Source organism: Strix aluco, chromosome 4, assembly GCF_031877795.1.
Source record: "Strix aluco isolate bStrAlu1 chromosome 4, bStrAlu1.hap1, whole genome shotgun sequence".
NCBI lineage: Eukaryota > Metazoa > Chordata > Aves > Strigiformes > Strigidae > Strix > Strix aluco.
Genome location: NC_133934.1, coordinates 127,374,457 through 127,393,320, shown reverse-complemented (window position 1 = coordinate 127,393,320; position 18,864 = coordinate 127,374,457). Strand labels below are relative to the sequence as shown.

The window sequence follows — 18,864 nt, the reverse complement described above, 5'->3', positions numbered from 1 at the left end:
GGCCTCGACCCTGCCGGTCCCCAGCACCGGGCTCTGCCCCGAAACGGCCCCGGCCTCGAACCTGCCGGCCGGGACCCCACGGGCCTGGCCCCGATCTGAGGAGACGGCGGAGGCCCTGCGGAGAGCTCCGGGCCCGGGCAGGGCCTGAGGCCGCGAGCAGAAGTCCGAGCCCTGAGGAGACCCGAGAGGCCCCAGGTCGGGCCCCCGAGCCCCTGCGCTCGGCGGTGCCCTCCCGGGGCGGCCGGTGCCTGGCACGGCGCGGGGGCGGCTGGCGGGACCCCGGCCCTCCCCGGCGGGCCCGGGCCCGTCCCGCCCCGCCCCGCCCCGGGCGCGGATTGGCGCTGCCGGCGCGGCCCCTCCCGCCGCCGCGGCTGGGAGCAGAGTGCGGGGGGGGGGGGGCGGCGCGGGAGGCGGGATCCGGCCGCGCCGAGCCCAGCCTGGCGGCTCCGCGGAGCTCCCCGCCGCCGCCGGGACTGCCCCTCCGCCCCGCGGGAGCGCGGCCGGCCCCGCTCCGGGTAGGCTTCTCGCGGTGGGGCCGGGGCCGGGACCGGGAGGTGAGGGGGGGGGCGCGGCTGCTCGGTTCGGCGCCGCGGCGGGCAGGTGGGCGGCGAGCAGGCCCCGCACCCACCGCCCGCTCTCCGGCCGGCCATGGCGGCTCCGGGGGCCGCCGAGGGGCCGCTGGCCGCCCGCCGGACGGGGCTGCGCGGCGCCGGGCCCCGGGCCTCCTCGCTCCCCCGGTGCGGCGCCTCCCCGCCGCCGGCCGCCGCTTCTCGGGTTTATTTGATTGTATTCCCGGTGTTTCCCCTCAAGCGCCGGCACCCTTCTCCCGTGGGTGTCGGAGGCGGCCCAGGGGTGGGGGGTTATTGCGCTTTCCCCGTTGTACCCGCTCCCCTGGCAGCGCTCCCGTGGCCTTCCCGCCTCCCAGCGGGCCTGACAGCGTGAGCCCGTGCTGGGGAGGGAGGAGGGGGGGCAGGACCGCCCCGTGGGTGCTGGGTCCCGGCCCCCCCCCCACGGCCGAGGTCAGGCGCGCGGGTCGCGGAGCATCTCTCCTCCACAGCGGTTGCATAACGCGATCGGCCCACGCGTGGCTGAGGGGCGGGGGGCGTCCTAATTCCCCTGCTTTTTGAGGTCTCTTCGGGGGCCTGTGGGCAAGCACATAAGGTTTTTCTTTAAAATATCCACGTATTTTCCCCCAAATTTTGATCTTCTGAGTACTGTCGCTTCCTGATCGTGTTTTTCTGCACGGCTTACCCCGTGCCTTTCAGAGAGACGGATTGTGAAGCTCGGTAAACATAAAGAGGGATCCGAGAAGAAAGCGTTATTCCGTCTTAGATATTGTAGATAACGCTTCTAATAACGTGTTCACGTGGGGATGGTGTAAGAACCTAAGGAAAGGTTAAAAGTACAGTTGCGGTGGAAGTGATTTCTTCTCAAAATTACTTCCTCCAAGGCCTTACTTGAAACAATAAGCGTAGCTTTTAATTTCTTCAGCAAGCTGAAGTTACTGACTTGCGCTGCGTGGCTTCCAGTTGGAAAAAAATCTCCCTGTATCAGCTGGACAAGTGGGTCTAACGCTTGTCCTGTGAGGTGCTTTGTACAACGCCCAACTGCAGCGTTCGTCTCTCTGCTCTGCTTTTAAATAACCAGGTTGGATGGGGCTGTAAAGCCCAACGACAGCAGCTCGGGGTTTGTTGCGGGCTGTAAAACCCGCCTGCGAAGCTGTGTAAATACTCAAGTGGTTAACCCTGCTGTGCTGCATGCTATCTCAGCTATGCCATAGCTCTCGCTATCCAGTTTTGGTAGCTCGAGATATCCAAGCTAGCTTTGAACCAGCTAAGCGCCGGCGTAGGCTCGAGTCGTGAGTCTTAATGAGTGTTTGCGTAGTGCTTCGTGTTTTCTCGGATGAAAGGTTTTACATAATTGGCCATTATAATTGTCTGTCACCCCTAGAGAAGAGCCAAAAAAAAAAAAAAGTGTGGAGATAGGTAGTTGTTTTGGAAGTCCAAAGTCTAAACCCATAAATGCCTGTAGGGAGTTAATGTTGCTACTACTTAGCGCGGAGGCAGCAAAATGACTGACTAAAAAAAATAATCTAGTTCTGTTCTCCTTTTGAGCCGTTTGATCAGCATCGTCCAGACAAATGACATCCTGCTTACGTTTGAGCTACTTGTTCTTCAGTGCCCAGAAAAATTCCTAATGCAACTCCAGTTGCACCAGCGTTGCGGGGTTGTGGGTTGGTTTTTTTTTTTTTTGTCTCGTCTCCCCCTTGAAATCTTAACTGGAAGCTTTTTACAGTGTTTTGATTCCTTTTTAATAAATGGCTAATCCCTTGCTGCAGGGGATGGGAGTGTTTTGAATGCAGCGGTTTTGGGTCCTGAGGGGAGGGGGAAGGGAGCGCCTTGTATTGCTTTCCAGCAGCCACCCGCCTTCCCTGGGCCTGACTGAAAGAGCCTTATTGACTGGTTTTGAAGGTAACGTGCCCAATTCTCCTCTTACATGCTAAAAACCCATAAATTTGCTGTAGCACAGAGCCTTTGAGGGAAAGAAATGGAATGTCAAGGAGCCTGGGCTTCATCACGAGCAGCCTGGTAACAAAGACGGTGTCTGTTAATTGCACTACGCTTATCAAAATCTCCCCTTCTAATGACAAAGTTTCATTTTAATAGGTGTGAAAAGTTGTGGGATTTGATTTAATGCCAGTGTCTTAAAATCATCTTGCACGCTCCGTATGACTAAGTTGTCTCTTTCATATTTAATTGGAGAATGAGCAGAGGTTGAGGAGGAATCTGTGTACGTTTCACTTGCACTAAATGCTCTTTAAAATCTTTTCTCCATTTAGATAAGGATCGTGAAGAAGTCTGAGTGACTTGTCAAGCACTAAGCTGCAACTCATTTTCTTACAGGCGTATAAAACATCTTTCTGTGTTCCTTAAAATTGGAAGCTCGTCTCGTAGCGTGCTGCAGATGTGTACCACAGTGCTGGTGAACTCTCCACTGGCTTGAATAGCAGCAAGAGCTTGTGTTCATAGAGACCTGCTTGTGGTTCCTGTGCCAGGAGGGGCTTCGGTTTTGGGGTACAGAGGTGCCAAGGTCGATTCCTGGTGCTGTGAAGTTGAATACTGTGTAGTGGACACACGGTACTACCTAGGTACTAACTGTCCCGGAGGTTCCAGGTATCAACGCATTTGTTATAACATGTTATTTTCACTTCTTGCTGCCCTGTAGCGTAACAAAACAAGCAATTTGGTATAATCCTCAAATGCCAGTTGCTTTATTACCAGCAGAATCGGCGTATTTCATTATTCTCGCTGCAGGTTTGATACCTGGTTTCAGAGAAGATAGCAGCTTTTCTCGCAACCGATAGTTGAGTCTCTAAGGAAAACATAGGACTGGTCCTAAGCCTATGATTAAAGATAATGTAGCCTTGGAAGCATGCATTTCTCTCATCCCTGTCTGCTGCTTTTTTTGGCTCTTGTGGCCTGTTTGGTCATCAGATCTATTACTAGATGTTCCTATCCATACATTTAGGCTTTTGAAGGCGATGTTAGTTTAGTGGAAGTTGCTGGTTAGAGATCAACTTCCCAGCTTTGTAAGCTCTGCAGTAAGGAGGGCACAGGAATGCTGTTTTGGTATGTGTGGCTGCTCAGTCTTTATTTGTACCATATTTTACTGGTTTTGTTTTCTAAGCTGTTTTGATTCTATTAGCTTATTAAAGTTAGAATCTATTAAAGTCAGTATGACAGACTTCTTTTAATGTATGAATGTTGTCCTTTTTTTTAATGTCTTTGTTTTCACTACTGAAATATGCATCAGGATAGTTGCCCGTGGTGCTGATTCTGGCTGTAGTTGTGGGATTTGTATTTGGAGTTTGCATGTGTAGTTGTGGAATTAGTGTTTATTCCCCAAATAACTTCCCTTTTTTGTGTTGTTGTGAAAGGGGAATATCTGCTGTATCACTTGCTAATCCTGCTGTTGCAGTCTTATGCCTAAAGCGTAACTGGAGATGTATTTACCACTGCCAGCATGGTGGTTGGTTTTAATCTAGCTATTTTGGGTATCAAATGGAGAGAAATCCCAGCAGGACTGGCTGATACAGGTATAGGGTGGGCTTGTGCAACTCGCATCAAGGATACTCGCTTGGGCAGCCAGTTCCTGGTAAAACCTGGGTGTCTGCAGTGTCTTTGCGATGGGTATCAGAGGCAGAGGGATTAAATAGGGCTCAGGTGCAGTTGCACCTCCTGTTGCAGTACAGCGGTAATATGAACGTTTACACAGATCACCTTCCTACACGTTGGAGGTTCAACTACCTCTTTTCGTGGTGAGTTGCTGCTGGGTGGCCACATGACTACTTAATGCTGTTTTGAGAGTGAAAATGCACTACAGAGGGACGTGTAAACGGCTGTTAAGAAAACGTCAGCTTTTAAAAAATAAATACCGTATTCAGAAATGGCTGACTGGTATCTTGGGGTGCAGGAAATGGTGCTCTCTTCCATGTGATTTAAAAAAACCCCTGCTTTAGAAGCTGCTGTGTCTACAGTTCATAGCAAAGTAGTGGCATTTAGGTAGCACGGAGGCTGAATTTCTGACAGTTCAAACCTTGCTGTCCTAATGTGCCATTCCATACAGCGCTTGGAACCTAATATACAATGTTCTTCTGCCTTGCAGCAAAACAACTAGTGATTAAAAATTCAGCAGATGTTGTGGTTCACTTAACTACTTGTTCTTGCATCATTCAGGTCATATCACACAATTAATGTTGCTAATGTTCAATCTAGCTTTTTTTGTTCTAAGAATGGAAATTATCTGAACTACCATGGGGTTTACGGAAATGTTTTGGCAGGAACTGGGCTATGCAAAGTAAATTATTCAGAACTGTTTTCATCCTTCCTCTAACTTGGAGAATCTTCTTTTGATTTCTCAAATATTATTTGTTCGTGCCAGACAGGGTTTTCATTTCTGCAGCTTTTCTTGCTTTAAAAATCGAAGTGTTTTCTTTTGATTACTTTGAGATAAAGGAGACTCCCTAGTTGAGAAGCGGGGGGGAAAAAAAGAGCACGATAGGTGTAAGTGCTTGCTTTCTTACTTAAACTCAGTATTTCATTTGGCCACAGAAGTATTTTTGTATGAGAATTCTCATTTTGTTTCGGGCAGGGTTTCTACTGCTTTCAGTACATCTACTTTTAATTTCCACAACTTTGGTTAATAGTATTAAATGTGTTACTTGACTTTTAAATTAAAGTTAAACTTTACTTTCCTCTTGCTATGTTCCTTTTGATTATGTAGTTTTTGGGTGCTTTTTGTAGCACACACAGGTTCTGGAAACCTTTTCTGGGCTACTTGGAGCTATAAAGCAATGTTTGTGTAGCAAGACTTGTGGCTTGTTTTCACTTCTTTCAGCAGTTTTGTGTTTGGAAGCTGGTGCCTGTACTGCACAAGAAGAAACCTATCCTCTCTCTTCATGATCAGTGCAGTAACGTGGTTTTGGTTGACCTCCCTGCACCTTCTCAGGACTCACATCTGTTGATGCTCGCAGTAGGAGGTTGGATGCTCCGAGGTGGGTGCCCCCTAAACTGGGTGCATGCACTGACATACATCTTTATGTATCATGCTTCTATAAGCATGGTATGAATACCAAAGTTAAGGCAGGCAAACAACTGAGAAAAGTTACTGGGTCTTTCAATGTCTTTGAGACTAACTTGCTATACTGGGGCAGCTCTTGGCTCGAGTGCTTAAGAGAAACTAAATTCAGTATGTGGAACGCAGGTGGAGGATTTTGGTCAAGGGCACGCGTGAGGTTCAGCCGTCGCTCAGCGCATTGCTGCAGGTAGCTTGAGAATTGCAGGGTTTAGGAGAAGGCTGTATCTTTTAAAGCATGAAGTGGTAAATCAGTAATAGGAATGGAAAAGGCGGATTTGTGTGTCAGTAAGTGATACACAATATGCGATGGATACGCCTGTAAACCAGGTTTTGGGGAAGTAATGGGCAAAAACTGGAGACTTTCAGTTTAGGCACGTTGTTTGAACTTGCAATTGGGATGACTTTTTGTGATCTCTCAATTAGCACATCAAGAGGATGTATTTTTAGTCAAGGCAGACATTTTTCTTTGGAAAAACCTGTTTGGACTATTAACACTAATGTACTTTGAGAGAACTTGTTTCAGCTAAATTGTCAGCTGATAGTCAATCGGTTTGAAAAATGAAGTCTTAAATACGTAAACCCTCCCCCAGCCTCTTTAGTGTCCTGTTTAGAATGATGGAAGAAGAGGATTCAGACTGGCTTTTGCATATTCCTGATATCATGTATGCATGTATCCAATGTGCTGTACTTGCAGAATTGATATTCAGGATAATATGTTTAATCTCCAATTGCAAAAAATAACTTCACACGCAGCTAATTCCATCTGCTGGAAAAATAAGAGCGAGGCTAACTTCATCGCTTATTTGGGACCTGCTTTTTGCTGTGCTAATTACTATGTATGAACTTTGGAAATTTGCATAATTTTTTGGCAAACCAAAGCGGCAGCCATTTAATTTAGCATTTTATTAACTTTAAACATCCCTAGCAACTCCTAAGCTACTTCTAGTTCATTTTGTGGTTTTGGTGTTTTACAAGCTTTGATTTAGTGAGCTTCTGTAACTTTTTTTTTTCCTTTCCTTGTAATGACTTTATATATCTATATCAGCAGCTTTCTGCCATTTCCAGCAGCTTTCAACCTGCAATCTTACACAAAATTCCTTCTGTCATTCAAACAAAGTGTTGAAATTAAATTCTTGTAAAACGAATGCTAAACCAGTAAAATGAGAAGTTAGGTTTTGGTCACTCTTCTGCAGTGTGAGAAGAGCACTTGAAATACTTTAAGTGTAGATGGTTTTCACAAAGTAACCTTGGGGAAACTGGGGCATGTCAAGTCTGGTCCTGATTCTGCTAAAAGCTGCTCTCATGCTATGAATTCTTAACTTCCAAAGATGTTGGATATAAAATCATCATTGCTGATAGCTACTGAATGTTCTCTCTAAGTAAAAGGCTGGGTTTTGACACATTTTCAGCTTCTCAAGGTCTTTAGTAATGCTTTTTCCACTTGGTTTGCTTTACTTGTGACCTCCTCCTTTTACTGATTTTGCTGGTTGGCAGTCAGTGGAGGCGTATAATCTGTAAAATATTAAAACGGTTGGAATTTTATAGTAAAAATACTGTCTGCTTTATTGGAATGCTATTATTTACCAGCTAATTTTCTTTTGGACGCAATAGACTGGATTAACTTAATCTGAACTATTCTTTCTGCGTTACGGTGTTAGCCCGCGTTCTGTCTCAGTACGATCAGAAACTTCCTATTTTGCTGTGTGCAACTGCAGTCCCGTGTCTTTGTCCCTCTTTCCTCCTCCTTCTTTCTCCGTTGATCACTTAAGAATGCAGTTTCTTCCTTGGGATGAACGGGGTTATATTGCTGGGCTTTTTAATTCCTCTCTAATTGGCAGAAAGCCAAGCATAAAGTCTTGTTCATAATCACTCTGGAGATTTCTTTGTACATGCTATTCTTTTCTTTGCATGCTAGCATCACTGAAAAGATTTTTATTTTTTTTTTCCCCTCCTAAGTCTAGACCAGGCATAATTATGTTTGTGTGTATGTGTAGGCTTGAGCGTTACCACTCTGCAGCCCAGCAAGCAATTTGAAGTCCTTGGGCAGTTTAAGACCAAAATTTCTTGTACCATCAAAGGCAGCAGCTATCCCTCTGCATCTAGGTAGGTGAAATACTTTTCTGTTGTATCTAAACTTCAAAGACTAACTCATGGCTTGTGCCTGTGGTTTGGCTTTCTGCAATGTGTCACACTGGAGGCTATATTTTAAAAAAGAGTTTGGACATGGGGTTCACCAGCTCATGTGCTTCCAGAGGCAACCCAGTTCCCTTTTGATTTATAAAGCTCTTCATTGAGGTCTTTGTTCTGAACTTTGCCTCACGTAAGCCTTTATTGCGAAGCGTAAAAATCTTTTCCATCATGAAGCCCCCACTCTGGCGTTGGGACTGTGGTCTTAATGTATTTATGTCTTCAAACCTTTTGTGCTTCCTCCTGTCTTGACTCCTGAGGTCGAGAGAAGCTCCCTGTAAACATATATGCAAAACTACCCCTTATTCTCCTGCTGTTAGGCTGCGCTTGCTTTGGTATTGTGCTGCCTGTCACGCTGACTGTGACTTTTCTCACTCATTTCCCTTCCTGAGTGCCTGCACATGTCCTGTCCTGGGGAGAGGAGAGCTGTCCCTGTGCAGGACGTGTGTGCCCTGGGCAATCCACTGCTGAACAGTCAGGGCGTGCAAGGCATGGTAGCTTGAGACAAATGTCAGAGACTTGGTAAATGAACTCTAAAAACACCCTTTAAGGAAAGCCTGTCCTCTGGAAATGGGGTTCTAGACCTCAATTTAACCATCCCAGCACCAGAGCTTGCCATTGAGTGTGGGACAGACTTTTCTTGCCTTTTTTTTTTGTTTTCATTTAATTTCCTCTATAAAGAAGGATGGCACTCACCTCATTAAAAAAAAGAGGTAAACTTTATCTTAATAAACACATGAATGAAGTGATGCAACGAGTGCTTGTTTATGCGTCTCAAATCTAAGTAAATCTGCCATCACTTCTGAAATTCGGGCTGTGGGAGGATTACTGATAGCAACGAATCCATCTTCCATGGTGTTAAAAAAAAAAAAAAATCCCTGTGTTTCTCTTAGAATGCTTATGGATTTTTTTTTAGATGCAGTGGGACTGCAGATGTAGTCATATTAAAATGTATAATAACGCGCTTTGAATTGGTCTCCCAGCAGAAGCAGTTGGAGACGTGGCTTTGGTACAAGTTACTGGGAATTCTCTTTTAATGCAGCTTTGCAGCCTGTGCTGCAAATGGGAGCTCAGAGCAGTTTGAGTCACGCTCTCTCCATGGATGGTGCATGGGATGCCACCAACAGTGGACTAAACCAGTTTTCCTTATGATTGCTTTATTAGGCCTTAACAGCTTATGGGATTGTTAAAATGGTGTCCGCTGATGTGTCAGCTGTAGGCTGTGGGCTAAATGGTAGTAGTTCACATACCTTTGTAGCAAATGCCTCTGCAGCATTCTGCATACTCTTCTCACCTTAAAAGTGTTTCCCCCCCCCCCCCCCCACCCCCCCCCTGCTTTTTCCTCTCTTGGATCTGTAGATGTAGCCAGTGAGGGAAGGGTTGTGTATGGATTTTGTGAAGTTTACACAGCTTCAGCCCTGGCCTTACGGAATCCAAGGAAGCAAAGGCACCAGAGTGTCCTTTGGGGACAGCCCAGTCATCTTTGGGAAAACATTTTTAAGAGGTTGGGAAGAACTTAACTCAGAAAAAAGTCAAGGAACTTAGATTCAAGTCAAGGAACTTAGATTCTGAGTGTAAAATTGTTGCATCTGTAGTGGAGCTATACAGAGCAAGTTCGTTGATGTTGCTAGTTGCATTAATATTGGTTGTAAGTTTGTGGGTTTTTTTGAAACTCTTTCTAGGTCTAGGGGAATCCCCCCTGTCCCCCAGCCCTCCCTTGTGTTACTTGGGTCACAGCATACCAGTGAGGAATTGTTTTTTTTCAGGTGGCTGTCTGGGCAGAACAAAGGCAGTTAAGGACGGAGGAGTCTTGTCAGGCTGCTTTCCATTTGCAGAAGCCTAGAGATTTTTTTTTTTTAAAGTAAATGTAGAAGCCTGTGATCACAGAGAGAGAAACTTTACTGGGGTATATGCGAGGCAGAGGCTGTTGGGAGAAGGCATGTCTTTAATTAGACCAACTGGTATCGCTGGGGTGGAGGGGAGGATGAGTGAGCTTTTGCACATGAATAAACATCAATGTATATTTTATCAGAATTGCAGTTTGGAAGCAGGGATATACTGTGAGGTGCCATTTGGCTTTGGGGTGTCTGGGGACCTTTCTGTGTCTTCCATATATTGGCCACAGTTATGGAAGAAGCTGCATATATCAGTTTACAAACATAAAGTGCAATTCTTTAAGGGAAGGTAGGGTGCAAATTGCTCAGGTAAAATGAGCCAGTGTTTTCAAGCTGAAGTCAGTAAAACTAGACAGTGCCAGCAAGTGATACCTGTGTCCTGAGTTTAATATATTCACAGTGGTGCCCAGGAGGATTAGTGAGAGATGCTTTAACTTAAAGCTAGTAGGAACAGCAGTGCTTTTTTCCTCTGAAAAGTGGTGTGCTTTTACTGGAATAAGCTAAATGCAGGCATGTTGTTAAGCTTAATATATGCCTGTGTGGGTACTTGAGAAAACATCCCATTAAGTAAACTAGTAACTTTCTTCTGGGGAGATGCTGAGAATATCACCTTTGCTGCCAGTCAGGGCCAAGCCAGGCTTATTAGCAGCTTGTAAGCGACAGCCCTACTTTGCTTTGTAGGTATTTTAAGTGATGAGGGTAGCAGAGCTAGAGGGAGAGGTGATAACGTCTGTGCTGTTTTTTTCCTTTTTAGAGGAGGAGGAGATGGGACTAATTGCATACCTTCCAATTTCAGTTACTTCATTACTGAATAATCATTGGAGCAGCCCTGCAATCTGCTCTGATAGCAGATAAGTGGCGTGGCTTGCAGCACTTTAATCTAAACAAAACTTAAGTGCTTTTTCCTTTTTCCCTGGAGTGAAACTGTAATTTTGTTACATGAATGTTAGCCAGGATAGAGTTGTTTTTGCAGTTGTCATGATGCTTCTCTGGGCTTTGTGCGTGTTAGAGGCGTGTCCCCAGTGTATGTAGCAAAAATACCCTAAAATACTGCATTCCCTTAACTGGCAACTTCAGTTGAAGGTTTTCCAAGTGCTTTGCCAGGTGAAGATCTGTTTAGCTTTGACGTTAGGTGTCTCAAAGGGTTTAGATATAAACCAATGAACGTTTAGATTGTATTTCCTTTCCGTAGTGATACATGTTAATTAGTTTCTCTGTCTGCATTAGGCCCTGAATAGTCAAGTAAAACAGCCTGAGCACACCTCTGCTACCACGTCTGCTGCTTCAGCGTACGAGTCCCTGTGGTGAGAGTGGTCACGTTGATGAGGCTGTAGCAGATTTGCATAGTTTTGGTTCCCCAGTGTAGAAATGGTGTTATATGCAACCCATATGATGCTGAAGAGAATTATTGGGCAGAGCTTCAGATCGGGTTTTTGTCTTTCTTTGAAATGGAATAAAAGCGCATTCATACATCAGGCTGAATCCTGATAAAATGCCTTCTTGGAACTGATGTTTCTGAAAGATGCTGATTGTGAGGTACTGGCTTAAGGCCGTGAGAGCACCGTAGACAAGTGTCTGGATTTTGTGTAGCATAGTACTGGGCAAAACTTAAACTCTTGTCAGGCAAACTTTTTCTGGGCTGCCATAGAACTGTTAAATCTGATCTATTCCTAAAAAGACAGCTGACTCTGCAGTCTGAGCCACATGCAATTCTTTGTCTCTTATTTTGACTTGAATGGAAAAGTAGTTTGTTTTTGCATTAAATCGATCTCAACTGTCACTGCCCCAAAGGGGGTCTGTTCTTGCAGGCTCTGCTTGGACTCCAGGCAGAGTGCTCTTGGCTCTCGCTGCTTTTTGCTGTAAGCACAGTAACTCAAGTCAGGGTGATGGGAGGATGGTAACCCACTAAGACAGATAGTTGTTGACAGGTAAAACGTCTTGGGGAAAGAAAATACAATACACTTTTAAAATGTTGATAGTTTTTGTGCGTTTGGGCTTGGTTGTGTTGGTTGTAACTGGGCCAGTGGGGTTGATCATGTAGAGCGATTCAGTATGGATCCAATTGCAGCATTAAGCTCTTGGAATAACTTCAGGTGAAGTGATGGTGAATTTCAAAGAATTAAAGAGTCTGAGGCCCCTTAGTTGGGTCTTGCATTTATAGAGTGGCTTTCAGAGGGAAAGACCCAAACATGCTTTGCAAACTAGCCTGTGCATCGTGCACTGGAGTGGATCCATGCTTTGATAAGAACAATATGGGTTCTTTTAATGAGATGAACTGCATCACCTTTTTTTAAGGAGGTATTTATTCGTATAGAGGGAAAAACACTTTATTCCTGTGAAAATATGTAGCTGGTCAGAGGAAGGGTCTGCAAAGCACAGCTCCTTCCTTTGAGTGGGCAAAGCTCCTCCAACCCGTATGCTTGTGGGGAAGGCAAGCACTGTTGCTTAGAGCAAGAGCTTTGCATCTTTTGTGCTGAGGCGGAGTGCTGGCTGATAAAATGGTGTCTCTCACAGATGTCTCAAACCCACAGTGCTGGGTTCTGCTTTGTTAGTTGCTGAATGGTTGTGTGTGGTTGTGTTCCATTTCTCCAGTTAAAAAAGCTAATCCTACATCTCAAAATGGTCTACTTGCCTTCCCAGCGCTGCGCTCTAGTATTTTGGAATTGCCCTTGGGTCTGCGCAAGTTGACAAGGCTCTTGTGGCCATTTGGGATGGTGAAGTTGCCTTCCCCACGCTCTGCTTCTCCTCTTGAATTAGTTAACAAGCTTCCACGACAGCCACCCAGCCTTGGCTCTTCTCTGGCCTTTATTTACCTCTTAATGGTTGAAGTGTGCCTCAGTACTTCCTTCCTCTCTTTGTTGTGTCTGGCTTGGGGGTTTGATCGCCCCTCTGAAGCAACGTACGGTTGCTTGAATCAGCACACGTGACTGGGAGGGTAGTTGATGAGTGTCCACAGGTCTTCGTGAGCTGGGATGGGTACACTGGAGCTACTCGTGTGCTTCAATATCCAGTGCTCAGTTATGGTCCATTTTGACTGTAGAAAATGTATTGAAGGCAAATGATCCAGTACTGGAGACTTTTTCTAGGGAAAAAGTTTAATGAGTACCTGAAGGGCTGCAATCCTCTAGATTGTGTGTGGTGTCATGTAGCTGTGAGCAAGTTTTCCTTATTGCAGAAGCTGGATTGATTCCTCGGGGCTGGATAGCATCTGATCTTTATGCGAGGGAGGGGAAAAAGCTGTCCGACTTTAATCTGAATTTACTAGGTAGTTAATAAGAAAGACCTCTGCCCTGAGTAACTTGTTCAGCCTATGTTATGTTGCAGGAGCTCCATGGAGATGAAGCCTGCTGGCTTTATTTTGCTCTGAAATCTGTTTGGCTTAAAATTGCCTCCAGAATCTCAGCCCCCACGGTACTTCAGGCTTACAACTGCTGGGTGTTTAAGAGCTGAGGCTGGGGCAAAGCCAGGATGCTTTGGTGGCTGAGAGGTGACATTGGCACGTGGAACTTGTCATTCAGGTGTCCTCATGCTGAGAGCAGTGTGCCTCTTGCCTGTCTCTTCTTCCCTCTATAATTTGCAATTTGTATTTAAAAGCAGAGGGATTTAAATTTTGTTTTCTCTGCAGTTGTGGTCCACAGAAGCAATTAGCTGTCGTGATGTTTGGTGCTGGAGCTGCCTGTGGTGACTGATTGCGTAAGCTGGTGTTGCGAAAGTGAGCAGGGAACAAGTGAAGGTATCTGCAGCAGTCGTTTAGAAACTGGTCTAATTCAGGTCTGAATCAAGCTCAGGCTCAAACAGGTTGTGGAATTTATTTATACAATACCACTGGGGTGTGTGGCATTGCAGAGAAATAAACAGTGGTTCCCAGCCCTGAGGCTTGTGTTGGGTATTAGATAACGAGGGATGGGGTAATTATAGCCAGGGACCTGGGTGGAGGGGTTAGGAGAGGGTGAGGGTTACATCTGTGTGGAGAACATGAAATGTTCCTTGTTGTGCCTGCAGCTTGTTAATGGCACTGTTAAGAAATTGTGGGTGCGTCTGAGGTTATAGGAAGGATGGAGGTCAGCTTTGCAGAAGGAAGTGTTGAGTGAGTTATAGGAGACGCGTGGATTCATAAGAGAAAGCGGAAGGAGGTGAACTGAAACTAGTCAAGTGTACAGGGAGTGGCTGGGTTCACACGGAAGCTTAACATGCAAAAGTGATGGCACTCGAGGGTCTTGAGGAATTTGGGTGTTAGAGCAGCGACTGGGAATCCACACGCAGACCCCTAAATGTGTGTGCTTGATGAGAATGGAGGAACAGGTAAAGAAGGGGGTCCAGCACGGCGATGGAGAGCTTTGTGGTCTCTCCTTTTTGCTGTCCCTGCAGCCTGGGCTGCCACAATGACAAAGCAGCTTCTGCCCAGCCACCCAGCAGGACTTTTCCTTGTGGCGCAGCAGCCGCCTTCGACTGTAGTTTGCTGGAGTCTTTTTGGGGTGTACTTGGTCAGTTGGCACTGAAGACCTGCTTGAATTGGTGGTGCTCCACATGTCAGCAACACATTGATTGTTGTTCCTGCCTGCCCTTTGCACTGGGCAAACCGGATCTTTTGGGTTTTAAGAGCTGGTTGGTAGTTGTGACACCGTTAATGTGTAACTAATTTCCTTTTTCCTTCCCTTTTGCTCTTCAGAAATGCCATTCTCATGAGTGTACAAGGAACCTACAGAACTGTAATGTCTAACCCTACATGGAATAACAACTCTTTGAAGGTACCACCCTTTTTTCACTACATGGCTTTGCTATAGGTTGGGTGAATGTTGCACTGATCTTTGCTTCTAAGCTCGAAATTGAAGAACCATGTGTTATGTAATGCTATCCCTTCCAAAAGGGTGACAGTGCTGTGACACTCCGGTCTCTGATTTCCAGAAAAACCATGTGCAACCCCGCACTTGATCTGGGGTGCCAAGGGGCCATCCCTGTTTCTCTGGGAACGATCTCTTCAGGCAGGTCTGGTGTTGTCTTAGGAACAGATGGTGGTTTCTATTCAGAGCCGAACTAAGCTTTCTTCGTACTTGGTGGCCATCTTTGGAAACATATTGACCTTCTTTTTTAGTGACGCATGATGGCTTGCCTGTTTGTCTTCAACTTAATGACCTTCTGGATCGTCTCTTTTGTCGAGAGCGTTCTAGCTGTATTTATGAAGAACATCAGGATAAAGTGCAGTTACACTTTAACATTAGATTGAAATGCCTTGGCTGTTTGTGCTGCATTAACCAGCTCTCAGGTGTTGGCTTGCTCTGCTGTCTGATCCCGCAGTGATGCCATAATACTGAATTTTGGACTGCCCTGTACGTTACCGTGGCAACAGACTGATGTCACAGACTCAAGGACATGACTTCAGTGTATGATCATGCAGAGGCACGATCACATTTGTGAAGGAGAAAGCTGACTAATGCACATCTCAAAAGCAAACAAGGGGAATGCAGGTTACAGCTGACCAAGCAAGGTGCTTTGGTATGAAAATTCCCCTCTTAGGCAGAGGAGGGGCTGATCATGTCTTTTAAGACAGGAACAGTCGTCGTGGTGAGCTTCTCTTTACCACGGATAAGCAGACGTCTTGCAGGTATCCTATATCTTTTAAACAGGTGGTGTTCTGGGGAGGGGAAACTTGCTCTTTGGTTTCAGAGCTTTGAAAGGGCACTTGTTTTAATTTTAAAGAACTTCTCAGTGGTCTTGTAAGCATGCTGAGAACACTTCGACTTGCTTAATGTTGTTCAAACAGTTTAATTGGTTTTCCAAAGCTTTTATTTTATCCATAACATTGGAAGGTGAAAGGGGAACTCTGCATCTGCATTATGGTCACATTTTCCTATATCCTATTAGCAGATTCCAAGATTGTTTAATGTGATCTCCACCCATTTCATTTGGCTGCAACCTTTGCTCCCATGAAAACAAGGCTGATTGTTCAGAATTGCTGTGTGTATGTGCTTTGGCACGGCATGAAGGTACCTATAATAACACAACCATTGTCTGGAAAAAAAAGCAGTTTGCAGTAATAACTACAAATAAAAGGGTGCAGTACAGGGGCAAGACAGATAATGGTTGTTTCCCCCCCCCCCTTACGTACAGCAGAGTCTCAACATGGTCACCCCTCAGCATGATAGGGATGTGGGCTTTAGCATAGTATGTGAATATTGGGAATAAGGGACTGAAATATTTGCATGTTGTTCCAAGTTTCTCTTTCCTGGACGCGGTTCCATTGCTCATATCTACGGATGAGGAGACTGAATGACTTTTGCACAATGCGGTATTTTATTTGCATGCTGTGAGCAGTTTAACAAGTGTGTGTGCTAAATGAAGCATTCCCACTTTCAGTTAGCAGCTGACGCACCCTTAAAATAAAAAAAAAAAAGTGCCTTTAGGTTGAACAGTGGGGTTTTGAGGGGTGACATTGTGCTGTGTGTTTGAGCGGATGGTTGGTCGTGCCAAGCCTGAATGTTAACTTGAAATGCTGTGGGATTCAGCAAATAACCAACTAAAACTCCTTCGTGCTGAAGTAATTTTTGCTCATCTCTGCACTTTGTGGAATAAAAGCAGTTATAGCACAAGATCTGGAAGTAATGTTATTGTTTTAAATGTTCAGTGTCACAGGAATTGAGGATATTTAACAGAAACTGGCATTTCTTATAGCAGTTTGGTTGCCTCCCAGGACAGGAAGCTGTAGAGTGTTAAAAAAGAGGCAGGGAGGGAGTTTAACAACCTGCTCTCTAAATCAGGATGCTTGGATTCGGTGCCTGGCCTTGAGCTGAAAGGACTGGAAGCTGTGCAAGATTCAGTGATTCACGCTGCTCTGCAGCAGACAAGAAGATACTGGTGATGGACTATCAAGAAGGCAGCCTTGCTAAAAAGAGAGACTTTGTGATACGGTAAAGGGGAAGGAAGTCGGGAGAACTTAGAAAAGGAACAGATGTTTTTGGAGGTGGGGAAAAACTTGACTATCCATGTAGTTTGCTCTTGCAGCGCAGCCAGCAGAAGGAACTTGGTACCTGAAGTGCTAAGGCTTGGACAACAGGCCCAAGCCAGAGTTGACCTATAGATGAATCCTGTATATTTTATAACTGATAACCATTGTGCTAGTAGGTATTGTGCTAGGTTATAACAAACCACCTGTGCTGATGTAAAAAGTGCTAAAGTGTTGGAAGTACTGAAGCCTGAACAACAGGCCCCGAGCTGAAGCTGCTAACTTAGCATGTAGTCATTAACAAAGTATGTATGTTCACTAGTGAAAGATGCAGCTTAGACAGAATATAATCAGTAGTGAGGATGAAATGCTGAGAGAATGTATCCAACTTTCCTTTCTCATCCTTGTTCAAGGCTGAGAACCCAAGTATTCGGTCTTGTTAGAAACTCCCTTGGTTTTCCCACCCCGAGCCCTGGCCAGGCTTTGGGTGGAATCCAACAGAAGAATGAAACCAGATATTTTCTGCTCAAAACAAAGGTGCCAGTTATTCTGGCTTGCTGATTTCTAGTAGATAAGGCTGGACCCACTTGCAGCGACTTTGGAAGCCTCACCTATGGGTGGATGCGCTGTGTAGGACTTCCCACTTGCTGGGACAGGCTCTCCAAATCCTCGCTGCAACCGGGGCTGCCCAGTGCCTGCGGGTCTGGGTGATGGTGACGGGTGCAAGTGGTGATGGGTCTTTCTTAATCATTATTCTCTCCTGTAGTAATGATTTGATGCATTACCCTGTATTTTCCTATTTGTTTGGTTTAAGTGCACTATTCTGTATTTTCTTACTGTATGTTTTCTGTATTACTCTGTTACATTATTTATCACCAGTAAAACACACCTACTCTTTTCACTCTGGTGTCTGAGTTTAATTGGTACCCTTAATCAGCAAAACAATACCAAACAAAAGTAGGCATACCCAGTATTTAGGACAGGGATCCTGGAAAGCCACTCTTCAGTGCCGCGATGCTTTTCTGTTTGACAAATACCTCGTATGGTGACATCTCGCAGAGGTGAGTAATATAAGCACCTGTGAGTTTGTGCAAAGGTCTGTGTAAAAGAGTTTTGAGGTGTTAGATACTTCTCTTTAACAACAATTAAAAAAAAAAATCTTCATGGATGTATGAAATGCTAATTAAAGCAGGAAGCCAAGAGGGATACCGTTCCCTGAGAAGGAAATAATGACAGAAGATGCATTAAAAAAGAGGGAGAGGTTGCTTGTAGGGTGTGTTTATGGACTGTGATGACTGGAAGTGTGATAAGAGATTGCTGATCCCATGTATCAAAGTATGAGTGGCAGTGATTTTTCAAGTTGTTGAAACTTGCATCCAAAAAAAATATATTTTGCTCTTACTAATAGCTTAATCCACTGTAATTGACTGTGAAATAAACCTGGAGGAATTTTCCCATCTGTATGTGGTGCACAGCCTCTTTGCTGTCTACTTGGCAACTGTACCTTCAGATAATTAAAAGCTGTTTTTTAAATCCATTCTTCTTTCAGGTCTTATTTTTTTGCATCTTGTTACTTCTCTGAGAGCCATCAGTCATTCTTCTGGCTAAGGTGTAAAAACCAAGACAATGTGGTTTTAGGAAAGGAAAACTGCAGATGAATCTTGTTACTTTTCAAAAAAACAAAACACAAAGGCTAAAAACTAGGTGAATGCGTGAGGCTTTTTAACATGCACATCACTGCTACGTTTCTAAAAATAATTTTAACTTTCCTAGTCCAGTATGTTTGCTTTGACTTTCTAAGGTCTCATGCCACTTGCCTCTCAAAAATCAATAACCAAACCTCATGGCTGCTTTTGCTTAGGAAGCAGTTGTGATTACCCAGAATTACAGGAGTTGTTCAGCGCGGGGATCCTCTGGTTTCAGCACATAGTTTCATCGCTCTGTAGTGTTTTGAGAGGCCGAAGGGTGGGATGCGGCTACAATAAGTTTCCAGATTCCTAACAGTGTGAGGGACTGTTTTTAATAGTGATGATAAAAACAGCTATTCCCAGTTGGAGGTTAGTCAGTGGTACAATTATCAGAGCTATGAAATAGTGCAGGGATGGCTCGGAATGGAAAAACTAAGGCTTGAAACTCATTTTCTTGAGGGAGCTGTTTGAAACTATTTCCTGCAAGCTCAGAGAGAATTAGTAAGAGATGTTAAAT

At 45.0% G+C, this 18,864-nt stretch overlaps 1 protein-coding gene across 11 annotated transcripts in view; it reads left to right on the top strand.

The window, feature by feature from the left end:
* Positions 1-398: 398 nt before the first annotated feature.
* The window catches only part of FBXO34 (F-box protein 34), a 40,887-nt gene continuing 22,421 nt past the window's right edge, over positions 399-18,864 (top strand). For 5 of the 11 annotated variants that reach the window (XM_074821086.1, XM_074821078.1, XM_074821085.1 and 2 more), the window contains exons 1-2: positions 399-515; positions 14,389-14,467. The gene's annotated coding sequence lies outside the window, so the exon portion shown is untranslated. Of the gene's footprint in view, positions 555-7,631; positions 7,741-13,776; positions 14,022-14,388; positions 14,468-18,864 lie in introns of those variants that run through there. The other 6 variants (XM_074821075.1, XM_074821074.1, XM_074821076.1 and 3 more) reach the window with 6 other exon arrangements.